Source organism: Balaenoptera physalus, assembly GCF_965194825.1.
Source record: "Balaenoptera physalus genome assembly, chromosome: 4".
In the NCBI taxonomy this organism is placed as follows: Eukaryota; Metazoa; Chordata; class Mammalia; order Artiodactyla; family Balaenopteridae; genus Balaenoptera; species Balaenoptera physalus.
In genome coordinates, this window is record NC_138891.1 from 3898945 (window position 1) to 3920255 (window position 21311).

General features: G+C 41.4%; 1 long non-coding RNA gene across 2 annotated transcripts in view; it reads right to left on the reverse strand.

Moving 5' to 3' along the window:
- The window catches only part of LOC309660314, a 75146-nt gene that overhangs the window by 13853 nt on the left and 39982 nt on the right, over nt 1-21311 (reverse strand). The window contains exon 2 of one of the 2 annotated variants that reach the window (XR_014263332.1): nt 19278-19723. This is a non-coding gene — a long non-coding RNA (uncharacterized lncRNA). Of the gene's footprint in view, nt 1-19277; nt 19724-21311 lie in introns of those variants that run through there. The other variant, XR_014263333.1, reaches the window with a different exon arrangement.

Consider the following 21311-nt stretch of genomic DNA (forward strand, 5'->3'; position numbering starts at 1 on the left):
GAGTCAGATCTGTCCCCTTGTTCAGAACTACCATGCTCTTCTGGCTCCAATGGTGCAAAGAGCCATGACTGTATTTTGCATGAGAGCTCACCACAGCTGCATTTAATGGCAATATCTCTAGCGTGTGACACATCATTCAATCTAAAGCAGTTGTTAATACATTTTTTTGGATGGGCCTGTTTCCACAGGTACTTGGAAGAAGGCATTCCAGGTACTGTAGGGAAACAACTTACCACCTTTAGCCTCCTATTGAAAATAAAATGCCCTCAGAAGACGTTAATTTGACAGTGGTGAAATAGGCACAATCTTTAAGGACCAGTCCTTTATTAGAGCCCAAACCATTTACGTGCAGATGACGTTAAGGTCAGTATCTCATGGCCAGATTGCTCTGAGCTCTACAGGTTTCCCTTTGAATTTTCCACATGCGCTTCAAACTCATCATGGTCTGCCCAGGACTCACCCTCTCTCTTCCCAAGCTTCCTGCTCTACCTCTACTTTCTATTTTGGTGACTTGCATCACCACCTAACCAGCTTCTCAAGCCAGAATCCTCCCACATCCTCCACTTTCTAGGTCATGCAGAATCTTAACACATTTGGTTGCTGTTTCTTTTCTCCACCTCTCAGCTGTTGCCTCTGCCAGACCTTCACTTGTCTGATGCATCATGGTGACCTCCCAGCTGGTCTCCTGCCCCTCGTTTGGTCCCAGGGTAAGTTCATCTCCACAAAGCTGCTAAAGGACTCTTAAAAATCCCATTGGATTTCAGCACTCCTTTCCTCCATATGGCTTTCAGGATGAAATTAAAATTTCTCAGCAGGAACAGGCCCTTCAAGAATTTGCCTTGGTTTGACTCTCTCCCTTCGAGCTCACTGCTTTCCATTTCATGTCATTTATGCTTGTCATAGAGAACCAACTGATGGTCAATGAAGGCATTCTTGTATTTTGAATCTTAATACAAAAAACTTTTATTTTGAAATAATTTCAAACTTAGAGAAAAATTGCAAAACCAGTACAAAAAAATCCTGTATATTCCTCACCTAGATTTGCCATTTGTTAACATTTTTTACATTTGTTTCATCATTCTTCCTACCATCCACCATCTATCTATCTATCTACCTATCATCTATCTATCTTTTTTTAATGCCTCAATCAGGATACCGTTATTGAATAAAATACTATTGAGTTTGTTTCTCTTATAAATTTCAGTCAATGCATTTGTAAGCCACCACTTATAAATCAACATCTTTCCGGGACAAAATAAATGAAATGATACACAGATACACAGGTTATTCCAAATAATGTATTTGTGGAATTTTCACAAGACCAAAAAAAAAAAAATAATAACTCAAACCTCCACCCTAAACTATCATTAAGCCCACATAGACATGTATTTCTTGCACTAATATCACTAATAAGAAAGATCAAATGGTTCATAAACCCCCAGGTAGCATGATTAAAAATATGATATACAGGTTATCATAAAAGACTTGATTTAATTGAAGAAAAAAGATCTCTGACTCAGTATCTTTTTTGTTCCATATTTTCAGTTTTAACAATTTATCTTATCTACCTATCTACATAGTGTTATGTGTTTTCTGAACCATGTGAGAGTAAATTATAGACATTATGCCCTTTTTATGAAGTATGTATTTCCTAAGAACAAACGCATTCACTTACACAAACACAGGGCAGTTATCAAACTCAAAAAATTTAACATCAATAAAATAGTATTACCCGGGCTTCCCTTGTGGTGCAGTGGTTAAGAATCCATCTGCCAATGCAGGGGACGTGGGTTCGAGCCTTGGTCCAGGAGGATCCTACATGCCACAGAGCAACAAAGCCTGTGTGCCACAACTACTGAGCCTGCACTCTAGAGCCCGTGAGCCACAACTACTGAACCCGTGTGCCACAACTACTGAAGCCCACGTGCCTAGAGCCTGCGCTCTGCAACAAGAGAAGCCACCACAATGAGAAGCCTGCACACCTCAACAAAGAGTAGCCCCCGCTCGCCACAACTAGAGAAAGCCCGCATGCAGCAATGAAGACCCAGCACAGCCAAAAATAAATAAATAAAATAAATAAATTTTTTAAAAATTAAAAAAATAGTATTACCTAATCTACAGCCCTTATTCAAATTTCGCCAATTTTTATAGCACATATTTGTCGTTCTCTGTGATCCCTCCTTGCGTGTAATTGCCACGTACCTGGATCTCTAATGCGGATGGTCAGTTTTTTATGCCTTCGTGGCTTCTCCTACTCTCTTCTATCTGCCTAGAATACTCTTTCCCTCTACTTCGTCCAGCTAATTCTGACTTCTTCAGAACTAGCGCTTACAAGCATTTGGCCACACACATTTTAATCAGACTTCCCAATCTGATGTTCCCAAATCGCCTCTCCTGCTGTGCCATGTAAAAACTTTCCTTCTTGCATGAATCATACGGCTTTTCTTATTTGATTTGTAAGCCACTCAAGGGTGAGGACAGGCTTTGTTCCCCTTTTCATCACCAGTACCCAGCAAAGTGTTCAACACAAAGTTTGTGCTCTGTATGTGTATTTTTAATATTTTAGTAGGTGCTGTTCCTTGAACGAGTTTTTAACATTTAGGGTCAGTACCCCTGAGAGCCAAAGAGCTTCTCAGATGATACAGGTGTGAGGAAATGGGCTGGTAAGAGTGTGAATTGTTTTCACCTACTGGGAAGGTAATCTGGCAGTATCTAACACAATTAAAAATTTAAAGAACTTTAACATTCTTCATCTGGTTTTGGGGGGTACATCCTGGGATGAAAGACGTCCCAGGACAAAAAGACATGAGTTCAAGGAAGTTTATTGAAGTGTCATCTATTGTCATGAAAATAATACGGGAAACAATTGAAATGTTCATCAGTGGAAGGACAGTTGAATGCATGATGGAATATTCATATCATTAAAAAGAAGTGAATATTGTGGCACATCCATATAATAAAATGGAATGAAGGCAGAGCAATTATGCTGAACCAAAGGAGCCAAACGCGAAAAGGGTCAAACTTTCTGACTTGTTGGTAGGAAACTGTGAAACAGGCAAACGCAGACCGATGGTTGATCGGGATGGGGTTGGATTAAGAAAGGTTTGACTAGGAAGGGGCACAAGGACATGTTCTGTATCTTGATTGGGAGGTTAGTTCCATGGTTGGTAAATGCTCCTATCAAAACTGATTGAACTGTACACTTAAGGCCTGTGTCTTAATAATATTATTAATAAGAAAATATGCATAGGCCTGGAGCTAACTGCTCTGTTTTGGGGGCTATATCTTATTGTGAAAAATGTTCATGTGCATAAGGATATGCACACAAGGAAGTTTGTCATAATAGTACTTACTACAGTAAAACAGCAAAAAGAACACCCAGCTTGGAAACATCCTAAATGTTCATCTCTAGAGGATTAGTTAAAGATATTTTGATAGATGTATCATAGAAAATGATGTAACTACTTAAAAGAATAAAGTCCAGTCTAAGGTATTGATCTGGAGGGATGTGCATGAGATATTTTTTAAGTGACCAAATACAAATTGTCGAATAGAGTGTGTAAGTATTATTTTTATAAAAAGTAGGGACATTGTTTCTTATAAATGTTTGTATAGCATATGGATAGAGGTGTGAAAGAATCCACACCAATCTTAACACAGAGAATCTAGTGAGTACATATTTCTACCTCTTGTATTACTGTTATAATTTGAAAAAACACTAAAATGATTCAGTCACAAACATTCAAGCAAGGAAACAGAAGTAAATAAATCTGAAACAGAACTAGGTGGGAAATTACAATTATTATTGGACTGAAGACTTAGTTCATATTTGGTTCAATTCCAATGGTCATTCCATCCCAGTTGTCCTTTGCCTTTTTTGTCCTTTGTCTAATTGTCTTTTGTTGACTAACACTGTTGAATGAGTAATATGAATAAGTGATATCAAGAGCTGCTGAAAAAAAACCAGATGGAGACCATTACATTGTGGTCCCACGGAAGCAAAGCACATGGATGAATCAGCAGCTTAATACTGGTGGGCCACCAATTTAGCAAATGTGAGAACTTTTGGCAAATATGATTTCTGTTGTGGAAATGAGTCAGAGATGTTTTCATGTGTCTTGTATTTATTTGGCCAAACCTTTTTTTCTGAGGGAGGCACAATTAGGATGTACACAGAATGGACAAAATGAAAACAAATTTGCTTGTGGTCAGGCTTGCCCGTCTGGCTAAACCAGTCCACAGACCATCACACCCAAGCCTCTCTCTGTTTCTCTGGAGGCAGTGTGCTATAGGAGAAAGAGAATTAAAAAGAAAAGGAAAAGAAAAACTCAGGCTTTAGGACCAGAGAGCCAGGGGTTTGAATAATGGCTTCTCCACTTAAGAGCGAAACTATGGGCATGTATGTAACTTCTCTGAGCTTCCCTTTCCTCATCAGAGATGAGGTTTGCTGTATTTAAAAAAACAGCACAGTGCCTGGCATGTATTAGGTTCTTGAGCATATTAATGAATTTCCTTTCTACTCGTGATGTCATATGTATTCGTGCCCAACAACATCCTGATATTTTTCTTTTGGCAGTTCTGATGTTAGGAGTGAAAGTAGCTCAGAACAAAGGGATGTTTGAGTCACCTAGACAACTTGCCATATTTCACCTGCATTTGACATCACTACTTCTCTCAATAGATTTGCAACTTCCCCTCGTGAAGCTGGCTTTCCTCTGCCCTCATTTCCACCTTTTGGTCTTGAGCTGTGCAGTTTTAGCAGGATCGGATCCTTAAGTCTGCATTTGTGATAAAGGAGACCGCAGCTTATACGAAAGTGGCTTTCTCTCTGTGTGTTGAGTCTGCCTGACTGATAACAGACCAGAAACAGCAAGTGGCCTTTGAAATTGAAACATCGACTGTGGTGGAGAAAATGAAAGGATCTTAGGATTTTTGATCAAAGGATGATATCTTCCAACCTGGAAAAGGGGGCTATTCTGCCTGCCAAGGCCTCTGATACTGTGTTACCTACTTACCCCAGGGAAGAAGGTTCAATATCATAGCTATTATATTGCTCCATAGTTTTAAAATATATTTATAGAGATACATTTCCTCAGTCATTTTGCTTTCTTTTCCCAGCTCCTATCTTTCAATCTGGCCTCTAGGCAAACTGCCCTGTGATTCTTATCTACATGACGTTGAAACAATTCTCTGGGTCCTTGGTCCTTCATGAACATTCATTCACTACTAAAGAGATGGCAAACTTTAGATAAAGGAAGGGCATTAACTAGAAAGATGGATGCCACATTGAACAGTGCATATTGAGTGGAATGATTTTTGGTGTCATTCCACAGGACGTGGTTTCATGTTTTCAATAAAACTAGCTGAGAGAGACGTATAGGAGTGGAAAGGGCAAAGGCAGTGCCCCAGAGTTCAAGGTCAGTGAGTTTGCCACGGGTGTCCGGAATGAGGAGAAAGGGGCCATAGGCGGTAGACTGGAGAGGAGATGGTACCTAACTGAGAACTGGGGACAGCATGACTGGAAATTAGGCAAAAGGTGGACAGAAGGGAGACAACCTGGAATGAATTCAAAATTAGTTCCCAAAATTGAACTTAATTAATTCGATTAATTAGAGCAAAGTCTATACTCTATCATAGGCAGACTAAAGCATTTTGTGAAGGAGATGTGAAGTCCTTATTGATGTCAGGTTGTGCCGGTTGCCGGTCAACTGATCATGAATGCTGACTCTGTTTGTACCCAGTGTGTGTACACATACACAAAGGTACACACTCCTATAGGTTTTTGTTGTCTTATTTCCATATAGACCTGACTTCTGCTGGTCAGTTCTATTATTTGTTTCTCAACAACTACTCAAGATAGATCCCATACCACAGGTATTCTAGATTTTTCCCTCTTCTTAAATTCTTAGCTCCAGCCATATCCTCAATTCTTTGTCACTCCTCCTACCAATGGCTTTTTAGTCCTGCACTGTCCAGGTTGGTGGTTACTAGCCATGTGTGGCTATGGAGCACTTGAAATGCGGCTGGTCCAAATTAACATGTGCTATGAGTTTAAAATACACAGTAAATTTCAAAGACTTGGGAATCCCCTGGCAGTCCAGTGGTTGGGACTCCACGCTTTCACTGCTGAGGGTGCAGGTTCAACCCCTGGTCAGGGAGCTAAGATCCCGCAAGCCACTTGGCTTGGCTAAATTAAAAAAAAAAAATCTCCAAGACTTAGTATGCAAAAAGGAATGTGGGGCTTCCCTGGTAGCTCAGTGGTTGAGAATCCGGCTGCCAATGCAGGGGACACGGGTTCGAGCCCTGGTCCAGGAAGATCCCACGTGCCGCGGCGCAACTAAGCTCGTGTGCCACAACTACTGAGCCTGTGCTCTAGAGCCTGCAAGCCACAACTACTGAGCCCACATGCTGCAACTACTGAAGCCGGCACGCCTAGAGCCCGTACTCTGCAATGAAGAGAACCACTGCAATGAGAAGCCCGCGCACCGCCACAAAGAGTGGCCCCGGCTTGCCGCAACTAGAGAAAGCCCGTCCACAACAATGAAGACCCAACGTAGCCAAAAATAAATAAATAAATTTATTTTAAAAAAAGGAATGCAAAATATCTCAGCAATTGATATACTATTGTTAAAAACATACAGTAACATTGATTATAGTATTGAAATTATAATATCTTGGATAAGTTGAGTTTAATTAAAACAGTTTTACCTATTTTTCTTTTTTATCTTTTAAAGGGTTGTTGAAGTATAGTCGATTTACAACGTTGTGTTAATTTCTACTGTACCACAAAGTGATTCAGTCATACATATACATATATATATATATTCTTTTTCATATTCTTTTCCATTATGGTTTATCATAGGATATTGAATATAGTTCCCCATGCTATCCAGTAGGACCTTGCTGTTTATCCTTTTTATTTTTTAACTGTGGAGACCAGACAGTTGAAAGTCAGATATGTGGCTTGCATTTATGGCTCACATTACAGTTCTACTAAACAGCACTTCTTTAGGACTTCTTACCTCTTCCTTTATCAAAAAAATTGGCACTGTCCAGAGCGAGCTGCCAGATGGCTTCCCCTTGTCTGATGGGGACCTGCCATCAGTCTATCTCTGTCCTTTCCTAGACAGCATTGTGTAGCGGTTAAGAGCACAGTGTGGAACCAGACTGCTCGGCCTCAAACTCTGGCTCTGTTGCTTGTTAACTGTCTGATTTGGGGTGAGTTACCATATCTTTCTGTGCCTCAGTTTCCTCATCTGTTAAGTAGCGTATTAACAGGAACTACTTCATATGATTAGTATGAAGATAAATTGAGTCAATGTATGAAGCACTTGGGACTGTGTGTGGCTCAAAGAAAATACTGAATTAATGTCAGCTACTTTATTCTTCCTCAAAGTTTCAGAGGAAGACAGCCTTTCACCCTCCACCTCATAGGGTATTTGAGTGTCATATTCATGTTCCCTTTTAGCATCTTCATTTTCTCTCTCTTTCTCCTCTTCCAGCTTTATTTTTTTAATTTAATTTTTATTTTAAATTGGAGTAGAGTTGATTTACAATATTGTGTTAGTTTCAGGTGTACAGCAAAGTGATTCAGTTATACATACACATATACCCACTCTTTTTTTTAGATTCTTTTCCCATATAGGTCATTACAGAGTACTGAGTAGAGTCCCCTGTGCTATACAGTAGGTCCTTGTTGGTTATCTTCCAGCTTTAAACAAGCACCACCAATCCTAGCTTAAAAATTCTTTTGTGTCTCCTTGACCTTGAGCTGACTTCTCTATTTGCTCACCTTCTTATGCACTTCCTCTTTCAAATATCTTGCAAGGTGTTTTTCCTCAAGATTACACACCACATACATTCTGACCATGTGGTTCAGGACCCGGGTCTGGGGGGCAGAAGGGATCAGCCTCATTTCTACGGGGCGGGCAGCAGGGAACCCAAACCCGAGGTCTGGAGCAAAGGTGGTGTCACAGAGAGGGAAACGATCGTCACATCTGGTGGGGAGTAAGCAGGTGGCAGAAAACTCTTCTAGGGTCTGTGACTGGATGTGAGGAAGAGGAACAAGCGTGTTCTGGCAGAGTCTCACCCCTCGGGCCCTGATAGGTAGAGCTAGGCATACTGCTTGAGGGTGGCTTTGTCTCCCCTGTAGGCGTGGGGAGAGCCAAAACCATGCCAGCTGGTCAGTAGAATTACAAAAGCCAAAGTCAGCAGCCTTTTCTCCTCTTCCTGGACCTTTTGACAGTTAGCTACCATCCTCACTTTAGACTTCTTAGTTATTCCTTCTCTCATCTTGTCATACGGTGGGTGAGGGAGCCCCCAGGCATTCTGGGACCTCAGCAGGTTAGGCCAATAGACAACCAGGGGAAGACTAACCCATCAGGCAGAACTGAGTCTGTAGGAATCATCTGGATGCAGAACCTACCGAAGTGAGTTGCTTTCACTCGAATAATCAAGGCAAACAGTGGGTGTGGGAAGTGGAGACCTGCCTCGGCGAGGCATTTGAATTTGACGCATGGCTAGGGATACATCTGTAGACTAGACCACGGATTGAGTCCTGGGTGCAACTAGTAACAGAGACAAAAAATGAAGTGACCAGTGAGGAAGAATGGAAACCAAGAGGGAGAATGTTCTAGAGCCAAGTGAAGAAAGTGTTGTGATGAGGAAAGACTAATCCACTGGGTGCAGGTAAGGTGGGGACTGAGGCTACATCGCTGTGGACCTTGAGCAGAGAGCAGTTTTAGTAGACGGGTCAGGGTCCATGCTTGGCTGGAGCAGGTTCAAGAGAGAATGGAAGGAGAAGAATTGTGTATGGATCACCCTGTAAGGGGCTGAGCTGTAAAGAGAAGGAAAGAAACAGAGCAGTGGCTAGAAGGGTAAGTAGACTTAAGACATGGTTAAAAAAATGGGAGTGTCTGGAGTGCTGCTGGGGGAAATCCAGAAGATAGAGAGGATAACATGTTAGAGCGGTGAACTTGAGGAGGTGAGAAGCATATGGCAGATCACCTTCGCCGGAGCACCAGTAGTTCCTCTACAGTAACGGGAGAGAAAACGCAGAACGTGGAGACACAGATGCAGGAGGGCAATCAGATATGGCGGTGGGCACGGGGCTTTAGAAGTTCTCTTCTGAATGTTCCGTTTCTCTATGAAATAGGAAGCCAAGTCATCGACTGAGAGGGAGGAGGACGGAGAAACATCAGAGATTTTAAGAGTGACAATAAAGCAGGAAATAGTTGCTTGGGAGGGTGCGAGGTGGAATGGATGGGGGAAATACAATATAATCTGTGGGCAGCGTGAAGAGTCCATGTATTTCCAGGAAGATGAGTTGCCATGGTTGCAGAGCTGGATGGAAAAGGTGTGGTTGTTTCCCCCACTGAGAGCCCGAGTTGAGGGAAGGACAGGAGAGCTGAGGGAAGGACAGGAGAGTTGAGGGTGTGTGCAAGTGACTAAGAGGACAGACCAGGAATCTTAGGCTGGTTAACAAGGGAAGGGATTCCATGAGGTAGATGAGGTCCTGGTGGGGTCAATGCACCACTGAAACTGGACTAAAAGTGAGCTGGAAAGATAGGAAGTGGTGACCAGAGTGGGATGTGGAACCGGGGTCACGGTGGAGATGAGTTATTGGCAATCTTGTAAGATCTAGCATAGGACCATGGAAGTGAGTGATCAAGCACAAGAAGATCATTGAAGGAACTGAGAGATGAGGGTATGGAAAAGCTGACATGGGTATGGAACTCCTGAAGCATGGTAACTGCAGTGCTGTGAAACAGAGCTAAGATCTTCAAGGGGCAGGCGGAGTCCCTTGGAGGTGGTTAGGTGACTCTTATAAGGAGGGGAAATGGCTATTACAGTGTGATGATACCTAAGGCTTGGAGTTCTCAAGAGGAAGCGGGGAGGACGGGCTGGGAGTGGCAGTGAGGACACCCACTCCAACCTCAGGTCAGTGGCATGAGGGTCGCCCCCTAATCCTCCTGAAGCTAGAGACTTTGGTGGTGACAACCGGGTCAATCAAACACTGAGAGAGGAGACAGGTTCTAGAATTTTGCTGCTGTTGAATCTCGAGTTCTAGAGGGCCTTGTAGACCTGTTGTTAGAAGTTAGGGAGTGGGGGAAGACAGCGTCAGAATATGGGGTGCACAGGTCTGTATGGGGAGTAGAGTCCAAGGATGAAGGAATAACGGCGTGATAAAATTAGCGTCGATAGTCGCAGTGAAGATAATACTGTAGTTTCAGGCTGTGAATTTTGAGGGGGGATATGGAGGGGGAGGCTTGCCAGGAGTACCTAGGGTTCAGAAGCTCCCATCTGACCCTGCTGATGAAAGCGAGGGGCCAGTGGAGGACATTCTTACTCAACTGTGTGGGGCTAGACCACTCTCTCCTTCAGAGGTGGGGACAGCGCCAGTGAGAATGGATGGGGTGTCCTTCAGTAGTTGTGGCACGAGGGCTCAGTAGTTGTGGCTCGAGGGCTCTAGAGCGCAGGCTCAGTAGTTGTGGCTCACGGGCTTAGTTGCTCCGCGGCATATGGGATCTTCCCAGACCAGGGATCAAACCCATGTCCCCTGCATTTGCCGGAGGATTCTTAACCACTGCGCCACCAGGGAAGTCCTACATTTTCTTCATAGAGGGAAGATGCCATTTTAATTTGTTGAGACAAATGTGGAGCAAATCATTTACATCTGTGTTTACAACTTTGCATTATTGTATGCTTTTGGGAAAACAAACAAACAAACAAAAGTTTTTCATTCTTTTTATTAGCTCCATAATTAGTTTCTGGATTATTCTGCCATGATAGCAGAAAACTTAAAAAGGTAATTAAGAAATTCTCAAGCACAGCAGGAGTTTTTACTGGAAAAGAGAACCTTCAATATGAAACTCAATGATCAAGAGAAACAGGGCCTTGAAGGCTGTTTCTAAACCTTGACATCTGAGAGGAGAGGGACTAATACACTGCATCACTTCAAATCTGTGATTTGTGTAGTAAAAAAATCTGTACAGTAAAAAAAAAATTCATCTTCTTATCATTACCTTATTGTTTAGTGTATGTACTGCACTGGAGATTTCCATATTATTTTTCCCTCAGACACTTGAGTTTGTCTCATTTTATCTTGCAAAGCCTACCTGTTTCACCATCTCAGGGAATCCAAAAGGCAGCACAATTGAATAATCCTGTACAATTTGGGGGGTTAATTTGATCAAAGGCAGGACTAGAGTTAGGAACGTGTCCTCACTAGTGGCTACGTACAGTTGAGAGGTTGTGTAGCTTATGTTCGCTCAAATTCCCATATGCCCAAGTTTCTCTACTTTAACCTTGTCTAGCCAATAGGAATGTGCTTCTTCCTTGGTTCCTAGCAGAAATTTATTGGGACTTAATCTTGCCCTAAATCCCATTGACAAATCTATTTTTGCTGAGTGGTGGATCTCCATACTCCCTGCTGTTAGCTGGAATCTGTTTCCAAACAAGATGGACCACAGAGTTTCATAAGACTGTCATCTGTTGACTTTCCTGAGCCACTGAGACGTGAAAGTGTTAAGTAGGCTCCTTGGATATCCACATCAACTGCATCAAATTCACACTCTTTGGACGAAGTGAGAGAGTGGCATGGACATATATACACTACCAAATGTGAAATAGATAGCTAGTGGGAAGCAGCCGCATAGCACAGGGAGATCAGCTCTGTGCTTTGTGACCACCTAGAGGGGTGGGATAGGGAGGGTGGGAGGGAGACGCAAGAGGGAGGAGATATGGGGATATATGTATATGTATAGCTGATTCACTTTGTTATAAAGCAGAAACTAACACACCATTGTAAAGCAATTATACTCCAATAAAGATGTTAAAAAAAAATTCACACTCTTCTTAAGAAATCCTCATGTGGACTGCTGACCATCAGCTTCAGTGCCCAACCCAGGCTGAGGCAGCTCCCCTGCCCTGGTTCTGTCTGACTCCGGGAGCAACTTCCTCATCCCCGAATCCCCACTCCCCCATAACTGCCCCCCACACCAACCCCGTCAGCCTTTATCTAGAGCTGATTCTGCCTGAATTATGGCCCCATTTTCCCCCCGGGATATGGAAGTGTGGTTTAAAAAGGAGCAATTGGTAAAGCTTTAGAGAGAAATGTCTATCTTGTTCTTTAAAATAAATTATGTAATATTTTGCTATGAGTCATAGAGATTAAATAAATCTGAGTAGCCTTTACCTTATTTGGAAAGGGGGGTGGTCAGACTGACCTCATAGTGGCTGGGATAAAGTCTTACTATTTTAGCTCCTTTGGAGGGCATAGGGGGAAATAGGTCATTTAGAGACAGTTTTGTTTCATAAAATAAAGAGTATGATAGTTAAATAACTGTTTTAGATAAAGTCTACACATTTCCATGGACAAATAAATAGATAATGTCAGAGACATATTTATTACAAAAATCTATCCTCATATTTTATTTAGTCAGAGGCATTTATAACCCTAGGAAAAAACTGCTAGCTTGAAACATTCATAAAATAACAAACAAATACCCTTGGGCAAAGAGTCTACCCACATAAATTGATTTCTAAATAAAGATTCAATTTAGATTTAAAAGTCTTGTATGCACCCAGAGCTATCTATTCCATCTGTAATTTCCTTGTGGGGTTCTGGCGCCTGATTCTGCTCTCATCAGCTTCTTATTAGTTGCTTTCACATGGAAGAAGCAAAGCTTCCAATTAGCACAATTTTTTAATAAACATGTGTTGGAAATCATTGCCACCATATATCACGTCTCTTACATTGATCTAGTCTTCTCTTTCCCAACATTTTTGCTTTTACTGTTTGGGATCACCTAGTTAGCTTTAGCTTCTGATAACTCCTGAGATTAAAATTTTAAAATGGGAAAATCTTTTTTCCTATTTCATTGGGAAATATAATTATAGTCTCAGATCTTGGTTAGATTAAAAGTTAAAAATACCCAGGTATTATCAGACATTACTTTCAGCTTGGTAGTTAACCTTCCATACTGCTGAGGGTGCAGGTGATGCTGGCACCACGCTCAGAAGAGTAGCGTCTCAGCTTCTGCTCTCTCTGTTGGCCTGTCCTTTCCTGAGAGCCACTGAGATTGAAATGCACATGATCCCCCTTTGGGGGCAGCAGCGTGCTCATACGGGGCCACATTCCTTCCTCACCCCTCTGAGCTCAGGGGAATAATAATGACATCCTCTTGAGCATCTATGCCATTTTTTTCCCTTTGGCATCAGTCCTGGAGTAGTTGAACTAGGTGCTTTTCTTATAGTCATGCATTTCCAGTTTATTAACATAACCTGGGAGGGCAGCTGTCCTTTTGTCTGCCTGACTGAGTCTAAGCTCTGCACAAACTTTTGTCCCAACCTGGCCTTTTTGCTGACTTCCACAGGAAATAGAATCATGCCAGGCCTATCCTGGGGTTTGGAATTTTGTGGAAGATAGGCAGGGTTTCTGGCAGAAGGCATATTACAGGGTATTGCATTTGTGAAGTTCTCATCACACTTTTCTCCTCCTGAGTCTGGCTTCTGTCAGCCTCATTGCCAAGAGGGGTCCTTGCTGCCCTTCACCCAGCTCAGCTGCTCCTTTTCCCATACCTGACTCTATTCATGTATTTATCACTCAGCAGACAGTGAAAATGAACTCGAAGTCAGGATGTGCCCTTTGGATTCGTCTGTCCAGGTCTGGAAGAGTAACCAGTGCATTACAGTGAGCTCTCAATAAATATCTGAGGGACAAATAAATGAACAAAATGTACCCTTAATTGTGAAGATTTATTCTTTTCACTTTGCAAGGGAGTAGAGAGTTTCTTCTTTGGTTTTCTTTCCTTGTTTATCCCTATTATTACCAGTGTTTATGGTAGTAAGGTGAAATGGAAAAGTAAAGCCATTAAATCTTTTTGAGGAAGAGAATTTGTTCATTCATTCAGCTGATAATTTTTTGAGAGCCTACTATGTGTTGGCAAAAACTCTCTCCTTGACCGAACTTTAATTAGTCTCCTCCAAGCCCTCTCCTTGACTAGACCTCAACCTTGGTTCCCATTCTGTCTGTGGTCTGCTCAACCCAGTCTTAGCAAGGAATCCTGCCAAGTCATCCCCCATACCCTTGATAGCTGACCACCCTGGCCTGCCTTCAGTAAGAATCCTATTAAGTCAGTTTAGCAAGATCCCCCAACCTTGATGTCTCCTCTTAGTAATTTTTCATCTTCTATCCCCAACCTTCTACATGCTCACTGGCTGTAAATCCCCAGCAGTCTTTGCTATATTTGGATTTGAGCTCCGTCTCTCTCTATTGCAAGACCCATATTGCAGTAGTCTCGAATAAAAAGTCTTCCTTACTGTTTTAACAAATGTCAGAATAAGTTTTTCTTTAACAGTGTCGGGCACAAAACAGATAAATTACTAGTTTTCATGGAGCTTGGTGTAGAGACAAAATATGCAAAAAACCCCAAACTCAGGAAAACAGCATAAAAACAAACAAACAATTTAAAAAATAACAAATATGTTAAGGCTTCCCCTTATGTGGATAGAGGGCTTCCTTAGGCTGGGTGATCACGAGGAACAATCCAGGGAGAAGACCTTTCAGCTGAGAGCTGGAAGACAAAACCATCACGCCGGATGGGCGAAAGGGCACTTCAAGGCATAGGGCAAGGCTGGTGCAGCCAACTGGAGGCTGCATCAAGGGGAAGGAGTCCTAGGGACATGGTGGAACACAGTGGGTGAGGAGGCCACTTCTTGGCCTCACCCTAGCCCAAGGGTGAGGCCAAGAAGTGAAGCCAGGTTGTGATGGGCTCTGTAGGCTGGGTAAAGAGTTTGGAGTTTGTTTCATGTAACATTGTGACCTTGGGCTTGGAATATTTGAATGTCGTCTGATTTTTTCCCATGCTATTGCTGTCATTGGTGGGTCTGAGAAATTTATCAAACAACGTCCTATTCTTAATTTACTGAAGCTTCTCTCTCCCTGGATTTATTATTTTGCATAAGATGACTGAAAAGTAGGGAATTATTCCTTGGGGATATCACTATTTTCTTTGTTTCCTTTAATGCTTTGAGGTAAAGTAAAAAAAAAAAAAAAAAAATTCCTAGAAACTAGCAATTATGCAGTTTGTGCTTGGTTGCTTTTAATTATTGCTTATACCATCAGCTCCTCCCTGGGACCCCTTACCTCCTGGAGGGTCTTTCATAATATAAAAGATAGTCTGCTTAATTGTTTTCTCTTTGCTTGGCTAGTCCTTACTGATATGAGAAAATGTTGACTGTTTTAAGCCATCCTCACTAAACTTCCCAACCTGGTCATTCAAAAAATGTAGTCTATAAGTCCATTTCCTCACACTCTTAATTCTTCCTAATTATTGTTCTAAAAGATTGTCTGCTTACTGCATTCTTTTTCAAAGAACATATTTTAAGTTTGTGATGCCGTCATCATTTGATACTTCAAATTAATTCCAAAAAAATTCAGAACCCTTTTGATAGGCTTTTTACTTGAAGGGCTTACTATTGTACTACGTTTTTGTAAAATATCATGATTCTAATAGCCATATTCTCTCTGAGTCATAGGATGGTTATGTGTTTGTTTAAAAGAGACAGCCAAACAGCTCTCCAAAGCAGGACCATATTTTCCTTCCATCAGCAAAATCTGAAAGTTCTAGCAACACCACACCCTATTTCTAGGACAGGTTATAGAGCTGTCTGGGCAGCAAGCTTTAGGAAAGATTATTTCTACGATATGCCAGTGTATTGACCCATAAGATTCCAAGTGGTCCTAAATTCTTCTTTATAAAAATCATTCTTCAAGTCCACTCTTTTAAATAATACAGTTAACAATAACCTGAGAAGGAACTTGTGTCTAATCATGTATGACGTCTTGGAAGAGGGGCAAAGAAATGTACTTTCTCTGTGGCCCAGCAATGTCTTGATGACTCCTTCCAGGGTAGAAGGGAAGAATCAAATTCGTGTTGGGTTTATTGTGATTTTTCCCTCTGGCATTCTGTCATGCATAGGAATGAGGCTGGAAGAAGGTTAGCAGTTAATACTATTTAGAATTACCATCAGTGCCAAGCTTTAGTCATCTTTGTATTTAGGGCTGAAAGTACTCTGGGAGGTTGATGTAAATCACCTGATTTTACAGATGAAGAAAGCAAAACCCAGAGCAGAAAGTAACTTGTCAAGGTCATTCATTTCCTTAGTTAACCCAGCCAAGGCTAAAACTCAAATCCTGACTCATCTGCTCAGTGCTAGTTTTGATTCTGCTTAAGAATATCCATTATCGGGCTTCCCTGGTGGCGCAGTGGTTGAGAATCTGCCTGCCGATGCAGGGGACACGGGTTCGAGCCCTGGTCTGGGAAGATCCCACATGCCGCGGAGCAACTGGGCCCGTGAGCCACAACTACTGAGCCTGTGCTCCACAACAAGAGAGGCCGCGACAGTGAGAGGCCCGCGCACCGTGATGAAGAGTGGCCTCCACTCGCCACAACTAGAGAAAGCCCTCGCACAGAAACGAAGACCCAACACAACCATAAATAAATAAATAAATAAAATAAATTAAAAATGTCTGCTTTGCAAAAGACAACGCCACGAGAATCAGAACACAAGTCACAAGTTGGGAGAAAATATTTGCAAAAAATAAAAAAATAAAAAGAATATCCATTATCAGTTCTCTGAATAAGCCTGGATGTTTTCTTCATAGTTCTTTGTGAAAAACGTGTTTTTGTTTAGAGGTACAGGTGGTGAAAGATATAAATTGTTCAAATAGATTCTTTAAAACTGTTGTAAAATAAAAAGACACTTGTAAAATAGTTTCATAAAGTAACTGGGTCTGAAAGGTTTTGAATTTTTTTCCTTCTTCAAACTGTATGATGTTTTTATGCAGTTGCCATGGGAGAGCATGTTAGTTGCCAAAAATCTAAAACAGATCTTGGGTGTTAAGCAGGTAAGATTAAGTCATATCATTCAATTCTTGTTGAACAAAATAAAACATCCATTTGAAGCACCATCTATGTGCTGGAATACTGCTGTTTCTGTTCTTTCCATGCATCTGGGAAATTTAGACATGTTTATTGGTCTATTCAGATGAAAGAGTAGTTTGCCAATGTCCACATTTTTTGCAGCCCTAAAAGTGGTTCTTCCAAGAAGACGTAAAAAATCAATCCTTCAGGCTAGAACTTTTCAAGCAATGTTTACTTTCATATCAAGAAAGCCATTTGTGGTCTCTGAATAAACAAATGCCATTTGATTTTATCACACTGTTGAGTGTGTGGTTCAATGCAGTATAACCACAGAATTAGGAAGAGGATTGCAAGTGATTTTTTTCAAGAGCTCATAGGCTTTGAAATAAAACCAATAAATACCTTAATGCTGCAAATAGTTTTCAAATCTTATCAAGAACGGTTCTAGAAATTAAACCATGAACTATTACCCTACATAGAATGAGCTCTTGTATAATCTTCTTCTTATTAATTATCCATTCAACTTCAACTCCATTCAACATCTGGATCTCTGGCCTTTTCAAAACACGTAGTGAGGGAAACTAGCTTTCCCTGTGGGAATCTCCCATAGTTCCATCAGGGCAGAGTGCCTTTGCTCCCAAGGGATGATGTGTTAGCCTTCACCGTGGTACATATATTCCTCTTCAATGCAAAATAATAGACATTTTCCTCACGCTTAACAAACCAATAACTTAAATTGAATTTTACCTTGCATAAGTAACTATGAATAAGTACATTAGTAAGTAAACCTATTGAGACTATCACAAATCTGGTTCAGGTTTTCTCCAGTTCAGTCTAGATCAGGGGTCAGGAAACCTTTTCTGGAAAGGACCAGATAGTAAATATTTCTGGCTCTGCTGGCCATATGGTCTCTGACACAAGTACTCATCTCTGTTGTGCAAAAGCAACCACAGACAATATGTACACAAATGGGCATGGCTGCGTTCCAGCGAAACTCTATTTACAGAAACAGGTGGCAGCCCGACAGGCTGTAGCTGGCCGACCCTGATCCAGCTGCCCAAGATTGTGCTGTAAAGAGAAGCAGATTATAGACGAAGGACACAAGTCTCAAAAATCCTTATGGCTTTTATTTTGGTACTTTTCTGCCTTTGTCCATGGAGTCAAGGTATTTCTATTTCATATTCTTATATAGGGATAGTGTTGTAAAAGTCCCTTCCATGTTTGTTTTAGGAAAGCATGGAACTTTAGAGGCAATCCACTTCTCTCAGCGCTGTGTTCTTTAGAGCCTAGCATACTGCTTAGGATTAATAAATGCTAAATAATCATCGTTTTTCATTTCACTGCCGTACCCTTTATGGAGTCTTGTTTGGCACCCTCAGAGGTGTTAAACCATGTAGCTTTTACAATGTTCTATTACACATCGTCAGCAGCACCTTGTTGATTAAATCGCATGCGCGTGCGTGCACGCACACACACGTGCAAGAGAGAAAGAGAGAGAGAGAGAAGTGTTAACTGTTAACTGCCAGGCTGTAAGTATTCCTGACAGGTTGTTCCTACACAGGTTTGGTTTCTCTTGTATAAAGATTAAAAAATCTTGTCACAGCTGGTAAAAAATGAAGCACACATAGAACCACCGAGCATACACAACTCACAAAAGGCACTTCCCTAAAAGTCAGAATCCCGATGAGGGGGATAGATTATCCAAGGCAAGATATGACTTTGCAGTGATGATCACGTATTTCATAGCACTGGGGGAGGGATGGCAAATCCTTCTGTGGGTGTTTGTGTGGAGGGGAGTGTCTTCTAATATGCTTAAAGCTTTCTTTTATGAGTAACTCAAGAATTTCACGTTTATAACCTCATCTAGACAGATCCGAGCTAGTAGTCCTATTTTTTGCATTTGCTCTGAAGATGAGCTTTTTTCTGTTTTTTTGAATTTTCTTTTTAAAAAAATTTTTTTATTGAACTATAGTTGATAATTTATTGAACTAACTACAATGTCGTGTTAGTTTCAGGTGTACAGCAAAGTGAATCAGTTATACATATACACATATCCATTCTTTTTCAGAATCTTTTCCCATATGGGTGATTACAGAGTATTGAGTCAAGTTCTCTGTGCTATACAGTATAGATCCTTGTTGATGATCTATTTTATATATAGTACTGTGTATATGTTAATCCCAGTATCCCGATTTATCACTTCGCCTCACCTTTCCCCTTTGGTAACCATAAGTTTGTTTTCTAGGTCTGTGAGCCTGTTTTGTAAATAAGTTCACTTGTATCATTTTTTATTAGAGTCCACATATAAGCGATATCATATGATATTTGTCTTTTTCTGTCTGACTTCACTTAGTATGATTTTTTTTTTCACCGCAAACCTTATTTTTCTTTTTCACTGTTCTTAGTGTGATGGTTATCAAATTGTCTTTTTGCTGTCCTTCCAGATTCTTTGATTAAACTGGACTTGTGCCCAAAGCAGCAGGAGATGCTGTCCCATAAAGCCAGAACATTTTATAAGTACTGGCAGGGAAGGTTTATTACTTCATTCCCCAGAAAGCACAGAGAGCTGCTGGGGAGGTCGGGGGAGGAGAGCCACTGGAACTGCTCTTCTGGGAGAAGTGCTGACGGTCGTGGTGCTGAGTCAGTCTTGGGCTGAGGTGCCCCTATGGCTTCATGCCTTGGGTGGCGATGAGCAGCATGGGCAGTGGGCATCTTGGTGCAGTGAGTCAGGAAGAAGTTACTAGTTAGGAGGTACACCCGTCCATCAGGCAAGACTGGGGCCCATCAGGGAGTCTCTGCGATTTGAATTCAGATAGGTGATTTTGAGAGTCTTAATCCAAAATAATAGTGTGGCTGGTACAGTGGTTTAATTTTTTTTTTATTGAAGTATAGTTGATTTACAATATTGTGTTAGTTTCAAGTGTACAGCAAAGTGATATACAATATATATATTCTTTTTTTGATTCTTTTCCATTATAGGTTATTATAAGATATTGAATATAGTTCCCTGTGCTATACAGTAGGACCTTGTGTATCTATTTTATATATAGTAGTGTGTCTCTGTTAATCCCAAACTCCTAATTTATCCCTCCCCCCACTTTCCCCTTTGGTAACCATGAGTTTGTTTTCCATGTCTGTAAAGATATTAAAAGATATGTAAATACCAGAAAAAAAAAAAACAACATTTGTGTCTGTTTTGCCACCCAGAATCAGCCATGAGGAAGAGTTTGTTATATTTGCTTCAAGTCCTTTTATGAATGAAAGAGCTAGCACTACAGATCACGTGGAAAGTTTCTGCTTCTCCTCTCTCATTCCTTTCCCTTGCTCACCCCAGAGGTAACCACGATAGTTAAGTTAGTGGGTGTATCAGTCAGGGGCCACACTCGAGGCGGGTGAGGTGTGGAGCAAGCAGTGAAAAGACGCTTACACAGGTGTGGGCAGAATGTAGGAAATCATCGTGGATGTTAGGGTGCTGACACCCTAGACCTAAGGGGAGAAGGGGGAGCAGGTCTCGGACTCTGGAGGAAAGAACTGTGCAGGGCAACAACCTTGAAAGGAGCTGTGCCCTTTGGTTGAGGGATGTACCTACCTGAGACAGTGCTCTGGATGAAGGGGTGAATGGACACCCCAGTTTCACCTTCCTCCTGCCCTCAAACTGCTTGTCTGCACACCCAGCCGGGAACCGGAGGCACCTTGTGGTCCATACAGACCAGCCTCCCAGGGCAAGGAGGCTATTGGGAAATGGATCAGAGAGGGTGAATGCAGCAAAGACGCAGCACAGGGTGGATCCTGAACTATTACCGATGCTTGTCCCTATACAGAAAGGTATAATAAATAGTGTATTGCAGGAGCCCTTTTTCTCTGTAAAGGGCCAGACAGTAAACATTTTCGATTTTGTGGTCCACGTATAGTCTATGCCCTATATTCTTCTTTTTTAATTTTTACAAACCTGTAAAAATATTAAAAAACATCCTTAGCTTGTGGGCTGTATAAAAACAGATCACGGGTTTGACTGAGTCCATGGGCTGTGGTTTGCTGACCCTTAGCATATATTATACGTTTTGTGTGTTTTAAAAAATTTTTGCATGATTTGTATGACATCCTAGTTCTTTTCTAATGCTGTGTAACAAATGATCACAAACTTAATGGCTTACAAGAACACCCAATTACTGTCACATAGTTCTGTAGGTCAATTCCAGGTAGGCTCACAAATGATTACTTAGGTAGGAGCAATAGATATCTTGGTTAGTTTTTTCCACTGTCTTGGCTTTAACGGTGGAAATCTAGTAGAGAGATTTTTGTCCGTGGGACTTGCCAAAGGTTCCCAGATTATAGCCATTGGGCAACAGTTTACTGAATCCAGACACAAGGCTGAATCTAGCC